The 21,802-nt window shown below is 40.0% G+C and overlaps 1 protein-coding gene across 2 annotated transcripts in view; it reads left to right on the top strand.

Annotated features, from left to right (window-relative positions):
- The window catches only part of LOC126365888 (negative elongation factor D), a 227,673-nt gene that overhangs the window by 4,068 nt on the left and 201,803 nt on the right, over positions 1-21,802 (top strand). The window lies entirely within an intron of this gene.

Here is a 21,802-nt window from a genome sequence, read left to right as displayed (position 1 = left end):
GTCGTAGTAGTAGCTTTATTCATCTGTAATAAGGCCCCTTACTGATGACAATGAGGTGTTAATTGGTTTAATTAAATAGTATTTAGCACTTTTGCAGCAGAATTTCAAAAATATTTTGGAGAGAGTACTGAGGAGTTTAACTTGTTTCATGATCCATTCCTGGATTCGGAATTATTTTCCAGATAATTTACGTTCATGTTTACAAGAGGAACTGGCTGATTTGAGTGCAGAACTTAAAATCAAAATGTTTTAACGTGTCTTTGGACACATTGTGGTTGTCAATGACCAGTGATTACCCAACTGTCGCTGAAGTGACAGTCAATATGTTATTACAATTTCCGTCATCATATTTGTGTGAAGCGGGCTTCATGGCCTTGACTAAAATGAAAACATCGAAGAGAGAGAGAGAGAGAGAGACTCAAATCCATCGATGAAGATATGAGGCTTGCCATGAATCATCCATTTGTGTGCAGCTAAAGCAGGCTCAAATATCACACTGAAGGTATGAGTGGAGTTATTTACTTTAAAATTATGTTAGGAATGTCTATTTTCTACAATGTATTAAAGTTAATAAGTTTTCAATAAGTGCATGAGGCTATGCCCATTTCATAATAATAATTTGTTACGTAATGGTGCAGACTTTTACTCTGAACAAAGATAACAACTATCTACTCCTTCGACTTGTCTCAGAGGGTTTCTGTCGTGTCCTATTCTGACTGACTGAATATCCAGTTGGAAGTGCTTTGTTTACTTAACTGCTAGACCTCTATATAGATATATAATTTATTCTTCACCTATTTTGGCACTCTTAGCTGCTCAGTCTTTACATCTTACTGAAAACCTTAAAACTACTTGAATAAAAAACCTTCACGCTATTCTGGTATATAACGCATCTCAGTTCAGAATTTACCAAAAACATGACATACTGTGATTTCTTCCACTTGATATTAGTCTAACGCTCTGTGGCGCTCAGTCTCTGTTTCCCTAGTCTACTGCATAATATTAACAGATTATTCAATTGTCTGTTGAACAAAAAACTCATCTTTTTAAGACAAAATCCTCATCCTCATACATACTCTATGTTTTCCTTCATTCATTCAAGCACTTTAACTTCAACCAATCCAATGTTATTCAGACATCAGTGTCTTAGAGCATTGTTTCCATTGTCTTGGTATATTGAATTGAGCCTAGTTTCTACTTCATCTCAATTTCGTTTATCTTCCTATATTTCAAACCTTTATTCACATTTATCTGGTTGTGGTAATTTAGTTTTCTTATGCTAACTTATCACCATGCATATACACCTTTTATCTGCTTGACATATTCTCTTGCTATTTCGTTACTCCCTGACCAATTATTTCATGTAAAGTTCTCTGTTGCTTATATACAAACTGGAAAGATGTAAGAAGCAGATCAGAGAAAAGAGGAAGCATACTGAACAAGGAGAGAAAGAATTGTTCAATACAGTAGAGGTGTACACAATAGCCCAACTGTGAAGCTTCCCAAACATGGGAAACCCATGATTTTTTCATTAAAGTGATGCCTCCTCCACTGTCATCTATCTATCTACCTCCAAGTAGTTCCCTGTCTACATGTTGACTCATAGCCCTCCTTCTGCTTCCCTTTTAACCCTAAGACCATTTAAACTTACCCTGTATACTTCTTTTCTATTACTGAATGTGGCCATACTCAGAGGTTCTCATGACTTGTTTGTTTTGCTGCAACAATGGTGCCAGTACTGTTTGTCCCTGAACAAATATTTTTGTGTAACTGAGATAATAATTGACTCACAACAATACAATTCAAAAAATCTACACCTATAAGCATGTTAGCATACAGCTTCAGAATTACAAGAAAGTATGCTCTATGACAACATCCTTAACTTGCGCAGGTAGGGTGCCTTCATACCAGATTGCTTTGGACAATTTCCTTGCAGCATTCAAGATTATAACAATGGATTTTGCCAATACTGTTGTGTCTGTTTTGTTTGGCAATGCATTCTTGCGAAATTTTCAAAATTTGGAACTGCTCTTGAATAATAACTCATTCTCCAAACTCTCTGTGAGTACTGTTGTAATACGATTAACATAAATTGGATTGTGCATTGGCTCTCCTTCGTATAACAGGTCTTTAATTATTGCGTATTTGTTGTAATAGCTACCGAATTTTCCAGCTTCACTCTTCTTGTAGACAGATATTTCAATGCACTAAGCATCTTGTCATGAAGCAAAAGTTCACAAAGGTACTGTACTTTTCTCACTTGGCCTGGAAGTCTGAAAGCATTACATCATTGTTACCCAGTCTTAATGGCAGATGACATTGAGAATCTCCATCAGATACGCATTTACGGAATATGTCACTTCCCACCAGAAGTACTCTTGTACTTTCTACTTTACTTGCTTGACAAGTTTTCTCACTTGCAATTCAAAGTGCTGTCACCTTTTCACTCTTTTATATACTGTTATGCTGCTTTCTTTCTTTCTCTTTCTGTAGTCAGTTCTGGTTCGTCGAACAGCCTCACAATTCTGAAACTATCATCGGCGCAAAGTTCGCTAAGAGTGTCATGGTGGCTTGAACCACTGCTGGCATGGTCAGCTGCACTGTGCTCATTCCCTGCACTGCAGGCATGCTCCTCCCCCGTTGTTCAAGGATACCAGGTTCTCCATTCTGGTGAAGGTCATTAGAACACCCCAGCAAACACCCCCCACAGGCTAATCAGTTTATCTTCTTCCAGACACCATTAAGGTCAACTGTAGTGCTCAGTTTCCGAAATGCATTTACATTCAATTTGTGAATATTATCTGCCATTCTTCTACCTAAAATTGGGATCCAGATCTCATTGTCTATGGCTATGCGCAATCCTACACCAACATAGAGCCTAATTTAACAGGACATGTGGAATTCAGCATTGTCTTCATAATGCATACCATTCGTTTGCCTGTTGTGTACGTTTTGTCCATAGCCTTAGACGTGCATAATTTGCACAGCTCTTATGCCACTCTAATAATGCTAATGTCCATTCTGCTGGCAACCATACTGGCCATGCAAGCATTTTACTCCCTTGAGGAAATGAACTCAATTATCGTAGTTACCTGCTGAAACCAACTTTCTCAGATATAGAACAGCAATCAGTTATATAGCCCTGTCTGTGTCAAGATACTTAGTTGTATTCCACCAGTATTCATGTCATTGTACCATGATCCTGTTTCTGTTCGAGAAATCCACTGGCAATTCTCACTAAGTTTCTGAAGAACAATGCTATTTAAAAACTTTTCCCTAAACTGTTTTAAATCCTTACAATCTTTGTTTCCTTCATTCACCCACCTAACGGCTTCCCCTCTGAAATGTCGTGCTACAAAGGAGATTTGTTCTTGTGGTGATCGTGATACCATTAATACATCCATAAAATCCTGTATGAATAATTTTAGAAGCACATTTCCGTGCAGATCAAAATAATTACATTTCCTACAACGAAAGAATGCTGTTTTTTGTGAGGTTACAGGCGAATGTTGTAATAGATTTCTTGCCAGGTCTGAAACTTTCTTGTCAGTTTTGACCACTTTATCGTCAACTACTCCACACGTGCGAGCTGTTCCGTTTGAAACGACTCACGTGTTATTTGCTCTGCACCCAGCATGCAACTCATCTCAGCTATGGACATTAAAGCTAGTATGCTGATCCACCATTATGTTATTACTTATACTGAGTTCTTTCACCATTTTGTCCTTGTGTTCTTTGTACTTTAGAGCTGTTTGCACAGTGAAAGTGCCATAGACAGCTTCATTAACTTCCAAACTTGTTATGACCTGTCCTTCAGATTCCTTAGTGGATACATCAAAATTCTTGTGCACCTCTCTCGCATCTGAATTCACCTTTGAGATGATGTTTTCAGGCTTTGCATCCAATCTGCTGCTCTAACTGTACTTGGCATTGGGTAATCTGTTCTTTAATGTCGAGCCTTACTTCCAATGTTAACTTTGTCATATGGGTTGAGATATGAGCATTGAACTTTTCAGTCTCTATTTTTACATTTAATTTCACCTCTTCATTATCCTTATCTGTTGTCAATTCTGTCTTATCATAACCTAACGTGGAGTTAGTGACAATAGTAGAATATTTTACCCATGTGTGTTGACCTCTAGAGACAATAACGCTACTATTAAATCTGTCATTGCATGAGTGTCATCAGTACTTGCAGCTATTAGATTGTTCAGATTGATTGACAAGGGTTCTACTTCACTGGTTCTACTGATTCGATACTTGGAGGCTCTGACTCCAGTTCCTCAAGAATATTGAAAAACATGTGGTAGGCACTTAACAGATAGAGAACCCATCACTGTGCAAACTTCATGTTGATTTTCATGCATGGATGATAAAATAGGTGCGGACATAGGACATCGGAAAAGTACGAAGACTTGCCATAAAGATGTCACTTAGTTTTTTGACGCAGTGGCTTGGTGATGTATTCTGCGGCAGAAAGAAAGAGACGTTGCCTACAAGAAAACAGTCGAACTGTTTTAAGTCTGAAATGTAAGTTGATTCAATGTACTATTTGAGGTGATGTCATAAGATTCACTTATGATATGTTCCTCTAATTAATGTGAGGTCTGTATAATTGTTTTATTTGAGCAACAAAATACAGAAGTGATATTCAAAAGACAGTTACATCATTTCGTAGCAGTTTGGAGTAGTTGTGAGCACTCTTTGAGGCCTTGGCTGTAGACAGCCAAGAAATGTCCCAAAAAGTAAAATTTTGTACTTCACAAAACGAAGAAACTTAGTATTATATGACTATAATATCAATGGATACGTTGGATGGAGTGGCTGTGCAGTTAGAGGCGCCATGTCACTGACTACGCGACCCCTCCCGCCGGAGGTTCGAGTTCTCCCTCGGGCATGGGTGGGTGTGTTGTTCTTAGTATAAGTTAGTTTAAATAGTGTGTAAGTCTAGGGACTGATGACCTCAGCTGTTTGGTCCCTTAGAAATTCACACACATTTCCATTTTTTTCAATGGGTAACTGTTGTAATTGGCCTACTCATACAAATACCTGGGTGTAACACTTTGTAGGGATATTAAATAGATTGATCACATATGTTCAGTCGTGGGTAAAGCAGGTGGTAGAGTTTGGTTTATTGGTAGAGTACTGGGGAAGTGCAATCAAACTATAAAAGAGACTAGAATGAGATTTTCACTCTGCAGCGGAGTGTGCGCTGATATGAAACTTCCTGGCAGATTAAAACTGTGTGCCCGACCGAGACAAAGGTCCCGAGTTCGAGTCTCGGTCGGGCACACAGTTTTAATCTGCCAGGAAGTTTTATAAAAGAGACTGCTTACAAATCACTCATATATCACTAGATTATAGCTTAACTGTGTGATGTTCATACAAAATAGGACTAACAGCTGAAATTTAATATGTACAGAGAAGGGCAGCACGAATGGCCACAGGTTTGCTAAATCCATGGGAGAGTATCACAGAGATAGTGTAGGAACTGAACAGGAAGACTCTTGAAGATAGATATTAACTATCCCGAGAAATTGTCCTAACAAACTTTCAAGAACTGGCTTTAAATGGTAACTCTAGAAATATACTATAACCCACTACTTATAGCTCACATAGGGATCGTGAGGATGAGACTAGAATAATTATTGCATGCACAGAGGCATTCAAACAATCATTCTTCCCACGCTCCATATGTAAATCGAATATGAAGAAACCCTGATAATGGGCACAAGCGATGTAACCTCTGCTGTGCACCTCACAGTGGTTTACAGATAATAGATGTAGATGAAGTTCCACATGGCATAATTAGTGGAAGGGTATAGTAGGTTCACAGCTTTGAGAAAGTATAATAAGACATTCGAAGATTCAAGTAAAGTAGACGTTGAGCATGAGAAGCATATGGTTAACAGTTCGCCATGAAGTGAAAATTCAATTACAAAACACAATCAGAAACTCTTTTTTTTCAATTTGGCACCCAAAGTGAAGGATGAGTATAAGAGGAGCTGAAATAAGAAAGCTTTTGGATATAAGAAGGAATTTGCAAGAAATAACGAAGAAATACACAACACAGCCTAGAGCAATGGAAGTAAATGCCAAAGAAGATACAGGTGAACTCATACTGTAGTGTCACACAAGATAACTGTTATATTTCAGAAGAAGTGATTCCGTGATATGTAAAAACTAAATAACTATGAATTATCGGAACAAAATAAGCAAAGAAAATTTGTTAGCCATACCAAGTTAGTCAACAACAAGATATAATCATGTGCTGAAATAACTGTTGTCATGACACATTTGGTTTACCGAAGCATCTCTGTAACATTTATATTTTGTTCGAACCTACTGATAACAAATCTAGCAGCCCTCCTCTGATTTACTTTGATGTCTTTCTTCAATCCGACCTGGTACAGATTCCAAACACTAAAGCAGTACCCAAGAATAGGTCGCACCACCGTCCTATAAGCAATCTTCTTTATAGGTGAACAACTCTTCTCGAAAATTCTTCCAATAAACCAAAGTCGGCCATTTGCCTTCCCTACCATAGTTTTCACATGCTTATTCCACCTTATATCGCTTTGTTTCGTTACCCAGATTTAAACGACGTGACTGTGGCAAGCAGGACACTAGTAATACTGTATCTGAACATTACAGGTTTGTTCTTCCAATTCATCTCTATTAATATACATTTTTCCTCATTTAGGGCTAGCTGCTATTCATCACACCAACTGGAAATTTTGTCTAAGTCGTCCTGTATCTTCCTACAGTCACTCAAGTGTGACACCATACCATACACCACAGCATCAACAGCAAACAACTGCAGACTGCTGCCTACCCTGTCCACCAAATCGTTTATGTATATAGATAACAACAGCGGTCCTATCCCTGGGGCACTGCTGACGATACCCTTGTCTCTGATGAACACTCGTCGTCGAGGACAAAAACTGGGTTGTATTACTTAAAAAGTCTTCAAGCCACTCACATATTTGTTAACTTATTCCATACACTTGTACCTTCATTAACAGCCTGCAATGGAGCACCATGTCAAATGCTTTCCTGAAATCTATAAATATAGAATCTGTCTGTTGCCCCTCATCCATAGTTCTCAGTATATCGTGTGAGAAAAAGGCAAACTGAGTTTCGCACAAGCGATGCTTTCTGAAACCATGCTGCTTCGTGGACATAAGCTGCTTAGCCTCAAGAATGTTTTTTATATTCGAAATGAAAATGTATTTAAGGATTCTGCTGCAAACAGAAATTAGGGATATTGATTTTTAATTTTATGTGTCCATTATTTCACTCTTCTTATATACCAGAGACACCTGAACTTTTTTCCACTCGCTTGGAACTTTGTGCTGGGCGAAATATTCTTGATAAATGCAAGCTAGGTAAGAAACCAATGCTATACAGTACTCTTTGCAATATCTAATTGAGATTCCATCCAGACCCTAGTGATTTGTTTGTTATCATCAAATCCTTAAGTTGTCTCTCTACAGCAGGTATGCTTATTTCTAGGTCGTCCACATGGGGGTCTGTCCTCTGGCCAAATGATGGTATGTTTTAAGGTTCTTCTGCGTGAATGATTTCTTGAATGTGAAATTTAAGACTTCGGTTTTCATCTTCAACTGTCACGTCAGACTGGTCAACAAGGGACTGAATGGAAGTCTTAGGCCCACTTAGCAATTTTATGTATGACTAGAATTTTCTCAGATTATCTGTCAGATTTGCTAATATGTGACTCTGATAATTGTTATATGCTTCAAGCATAGATCTTTTCACAGATACACGAATAACTACTGAACTTCACTTGTTGGTCGTTGTTTGTGTGCCTCCTTTTGAACATAGAGTGTAACAGCCTCTGCTTCCTCAGCAATTTATGAACTTTGTTATTAATCCTTGGTGGATCTTTCTCATTCTTTACCCACTTACTAGGCATTTAACAATCTGCTTAAACTTTGCTCATAATTCCTCTACATCCATCTTACTGGTAATAAGTGATGCTAATTTGTTGTCTAAGTAAGATGATAATTGGTGCTTATCTGCTCTATCCAGCAGAAACACCCTCCTAGCCTTCTTGACTGATTTATGATCTTACATAGTCATAGTTGCTATGGTGATGTAGTGATCGCTAATCCCCATTTCTATATTGAAATCGTCGATAACATATTGCGGACCTCATTAGATAACCTGTGAAAAGTCCCGCAAGCTGAATTTTTTTTTACATTTGGTACGTATAATTGAAGCTGTACCTCTTTCGAGCGTTGTGCAGGATAAAATTGTGTAACGATCTTCAAAATGATTTAACAGGCAAATTGTTGTTATTACTGTATGCCCATCACCACTCAAAAGATGGAGGAATGTATAGTGGCTTTATCTTGTAGCGGTATCAGACGCCAAATGTGTCACATTGAAACTCGGCGAGAACTTTCCAAATGATTTATTTGTTTCCACTAGAATGCTCTGTTCACCTCAAGGCACGTCACAGGGCCCAGCAACGCTGAGGACACCGCCCCAGTGACCTAGTGAATAGCGCTGCATCAAGCCAGGCTTGTATGCCAGCTGCAGAGTTTTGATTTCGTCAAGATAGCTACACCAGCAGCCGACTCAGCGTTGCTCGGTGTGAGTTGCACTGTTCCGCCGGGAACCATTGGCTGGCCCCATTGCTGCTTCTTCCTCTCTGTCATAGCTGAGAACACGGCGGCAACGACTGCCTGTGATCCGGCGTCCGAATCTGTACCCCTCGCCTCAGAAGTCTCCGGACCCGAGACGACTGCCCTCGGTAGTGAGCCAAAGAGTGGTCCGCCGCTGGCTGGCTGCGGATCCTGCATCAGCCTCAGAGGGTCGAACCAAAGACCTGCCGTGGACTAGGACACTCGCCTAAACTGTTGCTGCGTGTAGTCTGGCAGTGTGACACGCCCCACCATCCAGGAGAGCTGCCACACTCATTAGAAAACAACACCTATTTATACTCGGCTTTGTGTCATGTCACGTAAATCTTGTATGTGCCTTCTGCCTGTCACTTGCGCCATGTGTGTGCGCCCTCACCAGCAGTTCTATGCATCCATGGCCCCTATCTGCCATTGCAACTGCTTAGATGAGTAACTTACTGCAATCCGGCCCACACCTGGCTGTAATTCATGCTCCGAATATCGCACAAAACTAACTTTCCCCATCCTAGACGGTGGTGCCACTACAATTTGCTAAATTATAAGAATTATGAAATAATATCAAAACTCAAACAGAAAAATTACATAAAAGTAATAATGCACAAATGGAAGAATTAAAAAGTAGTATAACTACACTTCAAACTCAAGTAGAAGCTTCCCAATGCAATTATCTGATAGTGTTATAGATTTAAAAACCAAGCTCATAAACCATGGCCAAACATTACTGGAAAAGATATCCACATAAGAAGATAAACATTCTACTGCACAGACACTAATATTAAACTGATCTAAACAGTTATATGCTGAGCTAGAAAAATATTCAGCTAACAATTTCAGAAGTATGAGTATCAAATTCTCAGATATATGTGATGAGATCGAGACATTAGGACATTATACAGAATTTACTGATGTAAATAGTGAGAAAAAATGCTGTATTTAATTTGGAGGACTACTAACAAGAAGTAGACAAATCAAATGTACATGAGAAACTTAAATTCACTAACACTATCACCAGTTCTTTGGAAGATATTATAGTACATGAGAGAGAATTTATGAAGTTCAAATGAGATGGAAGGGTCGGGCTGATACCATCAAAATTAAATTTCTTCTTAAACATTTACAATAGGAAGCACTAGCTTGGAGTTCTAATTACAAGAACCTGTAACACCATTTAAACACAATGTCTATGTCCCAGACAGCTTACTAAAGCCTAAGATGAGTGTAAACCTCAGTATGAGAAATATTTATATTCTTGAGGATACAAGAAGGAAGGAGTGGTTATGGATTTCATCAAACGTGTAGAAAGTGAACTTCTAATAAAGATACTAATATGTCTTTAAACTCTGTGGTAATAGTAGCATGAATGTAAATCAGTATTTAAATGAAGCTTTAACCTATTATGAGTTTTCAGTTGAACATTTGTAATTAATAGTCATTATAGTACAATATGATAGAACTATGAATGAAAATACCCAAGTATATAATAGTGTTAAGCTTTATTGCAGCAAATATATGACTTTTAACAAATAAATGGATGAATTATGTTCTGTAAATTATGAGGTCATTTAATGTTCATTGAGAGATAAATATTTATTCACAGGAGACTCCATATAATATAAGGTGAAGATAGTTAGATAAATGTAATGTATCTAACAATGGGAATTATATTGTTTAATGTATTGATGGAAGTCAAACATTAAGTTATCTTTACAATCCAGTCCTCAACAGTGGTTCATTAACCTTCTATTGAGGACACATAGAATCATTACCAATGTAGTGTTTCTCATATACTCTGTGTCCAAATCGAGAAGACCTTTGTTTATTTAGTTAGATGATTATTGGGATTCGAACAGTTTTGTTGTAAAAATTACATACCTGAGGCGAATTTAGCCTTAAATTGTTTTTCATTTCTTGGTTCATAAACGAAATTAATTTAAAGGAGAAAATGTATGTATGTATGTAATGTAAGAATGCTCTTCTGCATTTGCTTGATTGCATCTACAGCAGGAGAAAGGTTGGAATTAAATGTAATCGTCAGTTCAACAATAACACATAAAATCAAAGGTGAAATAACTTTTCCTGAGCGCTAAGGCGATACTGAGTAATCATTCTACTTAATGTGAGACGTGCTTCCCTAACTGAGTAATTGTTTTATTTGAGCAGCAAAATACAGAGGACTTCTTAAAAAAAACAGTTACATCATTTCTTAGTGATTTGATGCAGTTGTGAGCTATCTTACAGCCCTCAACCCTCTGCAGGCGGTGAAGAAGTCCACACAATTGAAAAAGACTTCGGGCTTGGAGCTGGTCGTCGTAAACTTCATTGCACGATATTTCGGCTGGATAACTGCCAGCCATCTTTAGGTGAGCCGAACGAGGACTAATGAAGACGTTCTCCGCTCCGTCTTATATAGTGCGCTGATAGTACTGCCGCTCATGCATTGCAGTCACAGAGACAGAAGGGCCACTCTGCCCAGCGACAGCGCTTTCGTTGGTGGAACTATAATACTCAGCTGTCGTCGGTATTGTCGCTGGCCGCAGCTATCGAAGTCTTCTGGCGTCTATGTCTCGAGCAAATTTCGGAGATGAGGAGATTCCATGGGTTATTCAATTGGTAACCACTGTCACGGTTCATTAGATTTCCCACATTGCGTATTTCAGCGGATTCTTTGATAATGGAGTCTCAAAAAGTTGTTGCTGTGGCCAAATCAAAGTTTTGTCGTACTCCATTGAATGGCCGTTAGAAATACAATGTTTCGCAACTCCAGACTTACTGGGTTGCAGTAGGTGAGTGCAGCGTTGATGTTCTGTACACCGTTCTTCCACTGTACGTGTTGTCTTTCCTATATAGCCCACACCTCATTGACACGGTATTTTGTAAATTCCCGCCATCTGCAGTAACAGATCATCATTCACCGATCCCTGCAAAACCGAAATCTCAGAAGGCGGACGGAAAACCACTTTCACATGAAAATTATTAAGAATCCTTCCTATCCTGAAGGTGATATTTCCAACGAAGGGAAGAAAAGCTAGAGACTTGGCTGGCGCGTTCTCCTCTTTATTCACTAGTTGAGAAGGCCCTGTTAATTTGCTGGGTCGAGTATCCATTGTCTCTTAACACCGTCCTTAAATGTGCAAGTTCCTTAGGCAAATTCTCTGCAACCGACACCGTATGTGCTCTGTGCTGTGCACAAGGGTTTTAAGTAGACTCATGGTCTGCAATGGGCGATGGGAACTTGAAGAATGCAAGTACAGTTCAGTATGAAAGGGCTTACGATAGAAAGACTGTCCCACCGAGTTGTCACTCTTCCGTTTAACCAAAACTTCCAGGAATGGAAGGCAGCCTTATTTCTCTAGTTGCAAAGTAAATTGAATATTCTCATGGATGGAGTGAAGATGATGAAAAAGCGCCATTACCTTTTCTTTTCTGTGGGGGCACACTATAAAAATATCATCAACGTATCTTCAAAAAACAGTTGGTTTACAAACCGCTGATTCAACTGCTCTCTCCTCAAAATCCCCCATAAAAAGGTTAACCGCCAGAGGAGACAGAAGGCTGCCCATGGTGACACCGTCAGACTGTTCAACATATTCCTGGTTTATGGTTACGTTTTTTCTTCAATAAATGTTATTCAACATAATTCTCTGCCGTCTTCATCAGTTACAGACATTAGAACAGAAATATTTTTATTAAATTATTCGTTTAACTTTTATTTTATATTTCTGTTTATTCCATGAACGCGCAATTCTAGCCAATGCATAGACTTTGACTGCAGGATCATAGCTACAGGTTATTATACACAGCGAATTACCTGCAGGGCATGAAAGAAGACATGTGCAGCTCAGCCCTGTGACTACATCAAGCTACTCTTTTTAAACAGAGTCTTGCATAACTCAGTATCGAAGGCACGATCAATATCAGACAAAGTCACAATTGATTTATTCATATGGAATGCTGTTTGTTAGGGCAACTACTCAGCAGTAACCGTTAAGTTCCATCACAGTGGAAATGGCAGCCCCCGGCGCCACTGCAGTTATAGTAATGGTGGTACCTGCAGTGGCATCACTTCAAAATATGATGCTGTAGCTTGAGAGATGCTGAATGAAATGTGTTTGGTTGTCAGGAAGGCCTTCAACAACTTTTTGGAAGAGATTTCACAAACCCCTAATAAATTCTAGAAATACACAGAAACTGTGTCCAGCTACTCATAGATGACTCAGGAACAGAAATTGAGGGTACCAAAAATGCTGAACTTAATTTTCAAACGCTTCTTTACACAGAAATATCTAAGAATAATGTTCTAGTTTAATTCTCCTACTAATGACGTAGATATTACTGTCAGCGGTTTTGAGCAACAGATGAAATCGCTGAAACTGATCAGTGCTCCAAGATCTTAAGAAATCCATATAGATTCTATACCAAATTTGCTGCCGAGTTCACTTCTCTTTTAATCATGATACAGTATGACCTAGGAACAAAGAAAGGTGTCCAGTAGTTACAAAAAACGTAACTCGCACTTGGCTGCAGGAATGGTAGCAGTAGTGATTCGCAAAACTATTATCCAATATTCTTGTCGTCGATCGGTAGTAGAATTTTTGAACACATTCTGATCTCAAATGGCATGAGATATTTCGAACAGAAGGACGTCCTCCATGCCAACTCAGCTCCCACTTGTCACATGACATCCTCAGAGGTCATCGATCAAGAGGATCATGTAAATGTAATATTTCTTGACTTTCGAAAAGCTTTTGATTCAGAAGTACACCTATCGTTTCTATTAAAAGTGTAATCATATGGAGCATCATGCGAACTTTGTGAGTGGATTGAGGATTTCCTGGTAGGGGGACACTGCATATTAAATTGAATGGAAAGTTATTGACAGATGTAGAAGTAATTTTGGGTGAACCCCAGTAAAATGATTTTGAAGTCTTACTGTTCATGTTGTATATTAACTATCTTGCAGACAATAACAATAGTGACTTCAAGCTATGGATGAGGCATTTATTTATAATGAAGCATTGTCTGAAGGAAGCTGCGAAATACACAGTCAGATTTTGATAAATTTTAAAACTGATAGGAACCTCCCAGGCTTGCTTTCAAAGTTTGGAAATATAAAATTGGATCCTATGTATCCTATGTCCACAAGATCAATGAGTCATAATTAGAATTGGTGAACTCAAACAAATATCTGAGTGTAGTTATTTTTAGGGATATGAAATGAATAATGAAATAGTGTCAGACATTGGTGGAGCTGGCAGCAAACCCTTGTCCATTGGTAGACCAAAGGCTTGGACAAGTCCTCTGTAGAAATAAGAGGAGACAAAACCCTTTCAGAATGTTGGCAGCACCTACAAGGTACATTGGGTACAATTACACTTTCTGACGATTTGATGTTGTACATTTAGGAACAGGAAATATTGTCACAAATGAAGTAGCATTGGCATTGCACGAAGATAAACCAGTAAACAAGTTTGAAGAGGATGATACGATATACATGACTTTGTGGAGGTCAGCAAAAGTGATCATGATATCATTGGCAAATGAAGCTACTTTCGATCACGAGCTATGGATGAGGTGCTCGCCCAAGACAACGAAATAATATTGTACCACTATCATGCCCTACTGCCTGCCACGTGCTTCAGAAGAACTACTTAGTTTAAACGCCACAGCTGAAAGGCAGGTCAGGGAGGATCAAGTGGAGCAGAAATGGGGGAAAGACCTAGTAAACAACTAAGATTCTGACACACTACAGTGCTGGCAACATCTGGGGACAACTTTATTAATTTTTGATGATACCATAGGAGTTTCGGTCAGCAAGGATCCCAAGTGACAATCGCAATCTGGATTAGGCGTGACAAATCGCGGTTAGAACGGGGGTCATCAGCAATGGATGCAAGATAAACAACAGGCAAAACATCATCACACAGACCAGGCAAAATGCAACAAACCAGTCGGTATGTCCACGGCGTTGGTACTACATGTACACATGCAACACCTAAACAACATGCAGAAGAAGTCTCTAACCGATTTACGGATATCAGCACAGTATAGTGGCATCAAACACAACATTGTGTCTCATAACAGTACCACACATTGCCAACCTGTTTTACAGCGTTTCCAAAGATCTGCCCTGGATTGCCTAACAGAAACACAAGCCATATTCCAAGAAATGCTCCAAACTGGGATAATCCATCGTTTCGACTGTCCAGGATCTTCACCTATGCACCTTGTTCAAAAGAAAGATAGCTTGTGGTCATATGATGGGGCTTATCAAGCTTTAAACGCCAGTGGCATACAGGTGTCCTATATCGAATGTACGAGATTTTAAGTGTGCGTCAACTGGCGCAAAAGTTTTCAGCGTCATAGACAGATACAAAGGATAAGGCTAAATACCTGTAACACCTTGCGACATCGTGTAGACAGCTGTAATTATACCCTTCAGTTTACTTGAATTTCTTTTCTGTCATTTGGTCTACAAAATCCCACAAACACATGGCAACGATTTTTGATGAGCTGTCAAATGGACTTCCGTTTTGTTTTTCATGCGTTTATTGCATTGTAGTGTTCCCACCAAGCAACGAGGCACATGGATGACATGTGGAGGAAAAGTGTCAGAGGCTGCATAACTATGAAATTGTGCCGAATGAAGAGAAGTTCGTCATAACTGAAGCAGAAGTGACCTTCCTAGGGCATACAAATTCAACAAATGGCATTCGTCTGCTACCAGAGATGATAGGCAGCTCCACAGGACCTTCCAAAGCTGACAGAGTACCAGCAATTACGACGTTTTCTGGGAATAGTCAACATATATCACAGCCACCTCCCAGCGACGATGGATATACAAACGCCTCTTGCACAGGTGACTGCAGGTCGTACCACCATTGGCCGGCAATTCCTCAAGTGGCTCCTACAGATGCAAAAAGCTTTCCATGGGTTTCAGGTGAACCTGAATAGTGCAGTGCTCCTTGCACACTCAGTGCCTTCTGCTCCCCTGACAACAGTTACAGACACTACCCGAACACCAGCAGATGCAGCTCTATGCCAACAGTTTGGTGAACATTGGCAACACTTTTTTTTCAAAGGTATGCAACAAGTGCAGTAGGGGTGGAACACATATGGCAGAAAACTGCTTGCACTTTACGGAACTGTTAAATATTTCCTTCACAAACTGAATGAAGTTCGTCCTGTAGCAATTTACACCAACCCAAAATACGCTGTAGTCTTCTCATCCCAGAATATTAGTCAGACGTATACCGAATTTGTGAGCCAGTTAACGATGGATGTGTGTCACAAAACAGGAACAGAAAACATCGTGGCTGATTCCTTTTCGCGAATATGTAGTTTGTCGAATTCCATGGACTATAAGGAACATACCACCACTCATACTGCAGATTCATGACTACAGCATTTGTTTAATACAACCCATTAATGCCCATGTGGTACCACTCTAATGATTGATGTTGGAGCCAACGTCTCGCTGAATCAATAAACGACCCATCATCCTTGTACTGCTTCCCACGGAATGCATCCTTCATTGGGCCAAACAAATTGAAGTCCATGTAGGGTCGATTATGAAGAACAGTTGTGAGCTCTCTTGACTGTGCAAGCTTATGTGAGTCCTTGCACCGTCGTCGGGATGAAGAAGTTCGTTTACATGAACACGCCAAAGTCGTTTTTCAATTTCCTGAGGGTAGTGCAATACACTTCAGAGTTGAATGTTGCACTGTGTGAGAGGACATCAAACAGAATAATCCCTTCAGAGTCCCAGAAGACCGTCGCCAGGAGTTTAGTGGCTGAAGGTGTGACTTTGAATTTTTTCTTCGGACCGACGATCAACTTTATATGATCATTCCATTTTAAATCAGTCCTAATGCGTACTACCAGATAATTTATGGAATTAACTGCTTCCAGTTGCTGACCTGCTATTTTGTAGCTAAATGATTTGCGTGACCCTGTTGTGAGATGACAGAGGCCCCGCCCAACGATTCACTGTGCTTTTGTCCACTGCCAGGTTTCTGTAAACATTCTGCAAGTGTCTCGAATGTCTGTGATGCTCAAGTTTTCCACCAAAATAAACACAGTGGTAGCTCCCTGCTTGGAATGCACCTCCATTTTGAAGGCTACATGTAGTGCCCCTACTCCTTGGATCTTCATGGATGTATAGGGTCTGAAGCGGAAATATTCAACTATGTCCCACAGCAAATTAGGCATTTTTATCGAAATTAGCTGAGGAAAAAATGTCCTGCATTACTTATTGAGTGCCCCTTGTTCTTCACAACTGCAGCTTTACCTTCCACACACGAACTGCCACAGCTGGTAGAACAGCTCCAAGTACATGTATCCAAGATTCCACCTGTTTCGTGCCATGGAGAATACCCCATTTTAGTCCACAACATACTCGAATGCTCGGCACTAGTCTTACCAAATTGTGGCTCTTACTACTGTAAACCAGTCCCTTCCCACTGTTACAACGAGAAGACCACACCGTGGAGATAATGGAAAATGGGAAAACCACAAAGACTTCTACCAAGCAAGTTAGGCCAACATGGGTCCAATCCTTGCCGACGACAAAAGCCTCATCACGCCTGGAGACACCTGTTCTGAGATTACCTTCAGCTACTACTACCCACGTCCATCAACCAGCTGCCACACTATTACCACCCAGCAACCAGAAGATTCACCAACACTATGGCCAGCAGTCCACATAAGAGCCAGTAAGCAATAAAGATTAAACTTCCTTACATTCCACCTACTCTCAGTATCTAAGATATCGGTTTTCGCTCACGAATGTGTTTGTTACTTAAAATAAAAAAAAGTAATTCTCCAAACTTCAATTCTTTGTCCTTTATTTTATGTGACGTGTAAAGCCTACCATCAAACTCATTAGTAGCTAGCTCAGTAGTTGCAGAGTGGAATCATAACATTGAGTAACTTGTATATATGGAAAAGAAAATGTAGATTTTCGGTCTGTAGCTTGTGAAAGAGACTTTGAAATATCAGCTGTTGGGTTAGAGCTCCTAAAAAAAAATATTTTACGTGTGTACAGATCTCCTATTAGCAACATAAGTGTTTTTACCTCAAGCAACTGGATCATGCTTTAGGCAAACTCAAGATAATTGAGAAAACAGTCATACTGTGTGGAGATTTTACTACTGATTTTCTGAACCATATCAAGCAAGGACAACAATTCTTCAATATTATAAAAGCCTACAATCTATGTGTGATTGTTAGCTCTCCAACACATATAACAGAAACTACACTATTGGCCATTAAAATTGCTACACCACGAACATGACGTGCTACAGACGCGAAATTCAAACGACAGAAACAAGATGCTGTGATATGCAAATGATTAGCTTTTCAGAGCATTCACACAAGGGAGGCACCGGTGGCGACACCTACAACGTGCTGACATGAGGAAAGTTTCCAACCGATTTCTCATACACAAGCAGCAGCTGACCGGCGTTGCCTGGTGAAACGTTGTTGTGATGCCTCGTGTAAGGAGGAGAAATGCGTACCATCACGTTTCCGACTCTGATAAAGGTCGTATTGTAGCCTATCGCGATTGCGGTTCATCGTATCGCGACATTGCTGCTCGCGTTTTTCGAAATCCAATGACTGTTAGAAGAATATGGAATCGGTGGGTTCAGGAGGGTAATACGGAACGCCGTGCTGGATCCCAACGGCCTCGTAACACTAGCAGTCGAGATGACAGGCATCTTATCCGCATGGCTGAAAACGGATCGTGCAGACACGTCTCGATCCCTGAGTCAACACATAGGTACGTTTGCAAGACAACAATCATCTGCACCAACAGTTTGACGACGATTGGAGCAGCATGGACTACCAGCTCGGAGACCATGTCTGCGATTACCCTTGACGCTGCATCACAGACAGGAGCGCCTGCAATGGTGAACTACTCAACGACGAACCTGGGTGCACTTATGGCGAAACGTCATTTTTTGGGATAAATCCAGGTTCTGTTTACAGCATCATGATGGTGGCCTTTGTGTTTGGCGACATCGCGGTGAACGCACATTGGAAGCATGTATTCGTCATCGCCATACTGGCGCATCACCCCCGTGATGGTATGGGGTGCCATTGGTTACACATCTCGATCACCTCTTGTTAGCATTGACGGCACTTTGAACAGTGGACGTTACATTTCAGACGTGTTACGACGCGTGGCTCTACCCTTCATTCGATACCTGCGAAACCCTACATATCAGCAGGATAATGCTCGACCGCATGTTGCAGGTCATGTATGGGCCTTTCTGGATACAGAAAATATTCGACTGCTGCCCTGTCCGGCATATTCTCCAGATCTCTCACCAATTGAAAACGTCTGGTCAATTGTGGCCGAGCAACTGGCTCGTCACAATACGCCAGTCACTACTCTTGATGAACTGTAGTACTGTGTAGAAGCTGCATGGGCAGCTGTACCTGTACACGCCATCCAAGCTTTGTTTGACTCAATGCCCAGGTGTAGCAAGGCCGTTATTACCGCGAGAGGTGGTTGTTCTGGGTACTGATTTCTCAGGACCTATGCACCCAAAATGCGTGAAAATGTAATCACATCAGTTCCAGTATAATATATTTGTCCAATGAATACCCATTTATCATCTCCATTTCTTCTTGGTGTAGCAATTTTAATGGACAGTAGTGTATAATCCGTTCATCATAAGAATAAACCTGATGTACACAAACACAAATGCGATGATTGGTCAGGAGTCGTAGCACACGCACACTGGCGTTGTCACGCTCTTGGAAGTAGGTCAAGCTTATGTATTAGATGTGTTATTACTAAGCTAAATTAAATTAAACTTTAAGATATTCAAATGTATTAACAGCCATCAATGTTTTTGTTAATTACGCTTTAGCTATGTAGTTCTTATATCAAAAATCGTGTACAGTCACAGCCTCTGCAGCGTTGTGGTCGAGCTGTTACTGCGCAATATGAAAACGGCTGAGGCTACTTTCAGTTCCGTAGTGAAACACGAGCGTGGCACAAGGCTAAAAAGTGCCGAGAAATAGGCTGTTGTTAATGATTTTCATAAATTTATGGAGATAGTCGGCTTTGACGTTTTCCCAGAGTTATATACAAGGCAATCGTTTCCGCACTGAGACTCATCAGATAGCGCATTCGGTAGCGTATAGACATGTAAACAACAAGCGGATATTTGTGCGTTGGTTCAAATCCCTCGGGTATCCTTTTCTTCTTGTACAATTTGAGATACCTACATCTCGTAATTATAAAACTAACCATTTTTTAAAGAATAATGCACACCTTCTTGTTTCTAATTACATATTGGACAGGAAATTCCTGTTTCCATTTCAAATACAAATTCTTAATCATCGATGCTTTATGTAAGACTGTTAATAAACGTTACTTAAATTAAGAAAATATAAAAATTTAATTTTTAAGGTGAAAATGAAAAATCAAATCCTCTTTATTTGGACTGTGTCCATCGTTTTATACCACAAAAGTAAATAAGTATCGTAGAAACATGAAAAACAATCATTTCCACACCATCGAACACGTCATACAAATGCTGCATTTTTAGATTTGCTACTGTGCCATTACAATATGAACAGAACTGATCTGGAGCCAGGCTGCGGGATTTGGCCAGAGAAGTAACAAGACAGTTACACTGCTAGTCGTACCGGAATTAACGCACGCAGCTTTTCCACACGTCACTGCCGAACGCTGGCGGGATATACAACGGCTAGTCATAAAAGAAAAGAAAATGCTGCGCCTGGTTGGGTTCGTAGATTCTGTTGTTGATAGGCTCGTTATCAACGTAGCACTTGACACTTGCAGAACTGAGATGTATTTCTCGGATTCGGATAAAGAAGGAGCTAAGAGATTATCAGACGACTGACTGCAAGTAATACCTTCAGTGACTTCAATATCTTACCAATAGTGAAATCCTTCAATACTCTCTTACGTTACACACAGCTTATGCAGGAAAATTACCCTGTGGTTAGGTCAAGAATTTTCATCATTCTTGTTTTTAATTACAGTAGTACGTTAGCTAAAAACTATATTGCGTAGCGGTTTTCGTCTAGTTGTCTAAGGAGCGTATTGTGGGGAATTTGCAGTGTATTATTTCATTCTGCTTAAAAATGAAATGACATTCGAAGCCGTATTGCTCCTCTGCTCGTCTCTTTTTACGTGTGAACTGCAGCTGACCTCGTCACAGCAGGCTAGCTTTACCAGCTGACTGCCCAGTGCTCTCCAAGCTAAATGCACTGGTAAAGCTGTTGTCCTGTACTGTCGCTAAGTCGATGTGCGCGTAACGCAAAGCACGAAACGTACCCTTATTATCGTAACTGACAGTACTCGAGATAGCTTGGCTGCAGTCCCACGTGAATCAGAAATTCAATGAGGTTCCAGCAAACGCGGTAGTGCAATGTTTACATCAGGTTTATTCTTACGATGAACGGATGATAGTGTCACTGTTCTCTTGACCGGGTATGTGTAAACATGGTCAAGTGTACATCAGAAATCTCTGATGCTGGCTACAGTGACCACCTTCTGCAATTACTAATCATACTTGTAGTTCACATTTCGACCAGTGTGCAAAATGTTATCCATAAAAGAAGCTATAGTCAGAAAAATATTGAAAACTTCCAGTATTTAATCAGTTCAAATGGTTCACATGGCTCTAAGTACTATGGGACTTGACATCTGATGTCATCAGTCCCCTAGACTTAGAACTATCTAAACCTAACTAATCTAAGGACATCACACACATCCATGTCCGAGGCAGGATTCGAACCTGCGACCATAGCAGCTGCGCGGTTCCGGAGTGAAGCGCCTAGAACCGCTTGGCCAAAGCAGCCAGCTATCTAATCAGTGAAAAACGAGAAGGTGGCAAATTTTTTTGAACCGTTTCAAGCGTAACTTTGATATAGTTTTTTCCAAAAAACAAAGTGATTTTGAAAGGATACATCATGTTATCTGTATTTTGTATTATACCGGGTGATCAAAAAGTCAGTATAAATTTGAAAACTGAATAAATCACGGAATAATGTAGATAGAGAGGTACAAATTGACACACATGCTTGGAATGATATGGGGTTTTGTTAGAACCAAAAAAATACATACGTTCAAAAAATGTCCGACAGATGGC

Source organism: Schistocerca gregaria, chromosome 4 (genome assembly GCF_023897955.1).
Source record: "Schistocerca gregaria isolate iqSchGreg1 chromosome 4, iqSchGreg1.2, whole genome shotgun sequence".
Lineage (NCBI taxonomy): Eukaryota > Metazoa > Arthropoda > Insecta > Orthoptera > Acrididae > Schistocerca > Schistocerca gregaria.
Note: the sequence above shows the minus strand (reverse complement) of the source record. Positions and strands in the feature narration are given on the sequence as shown.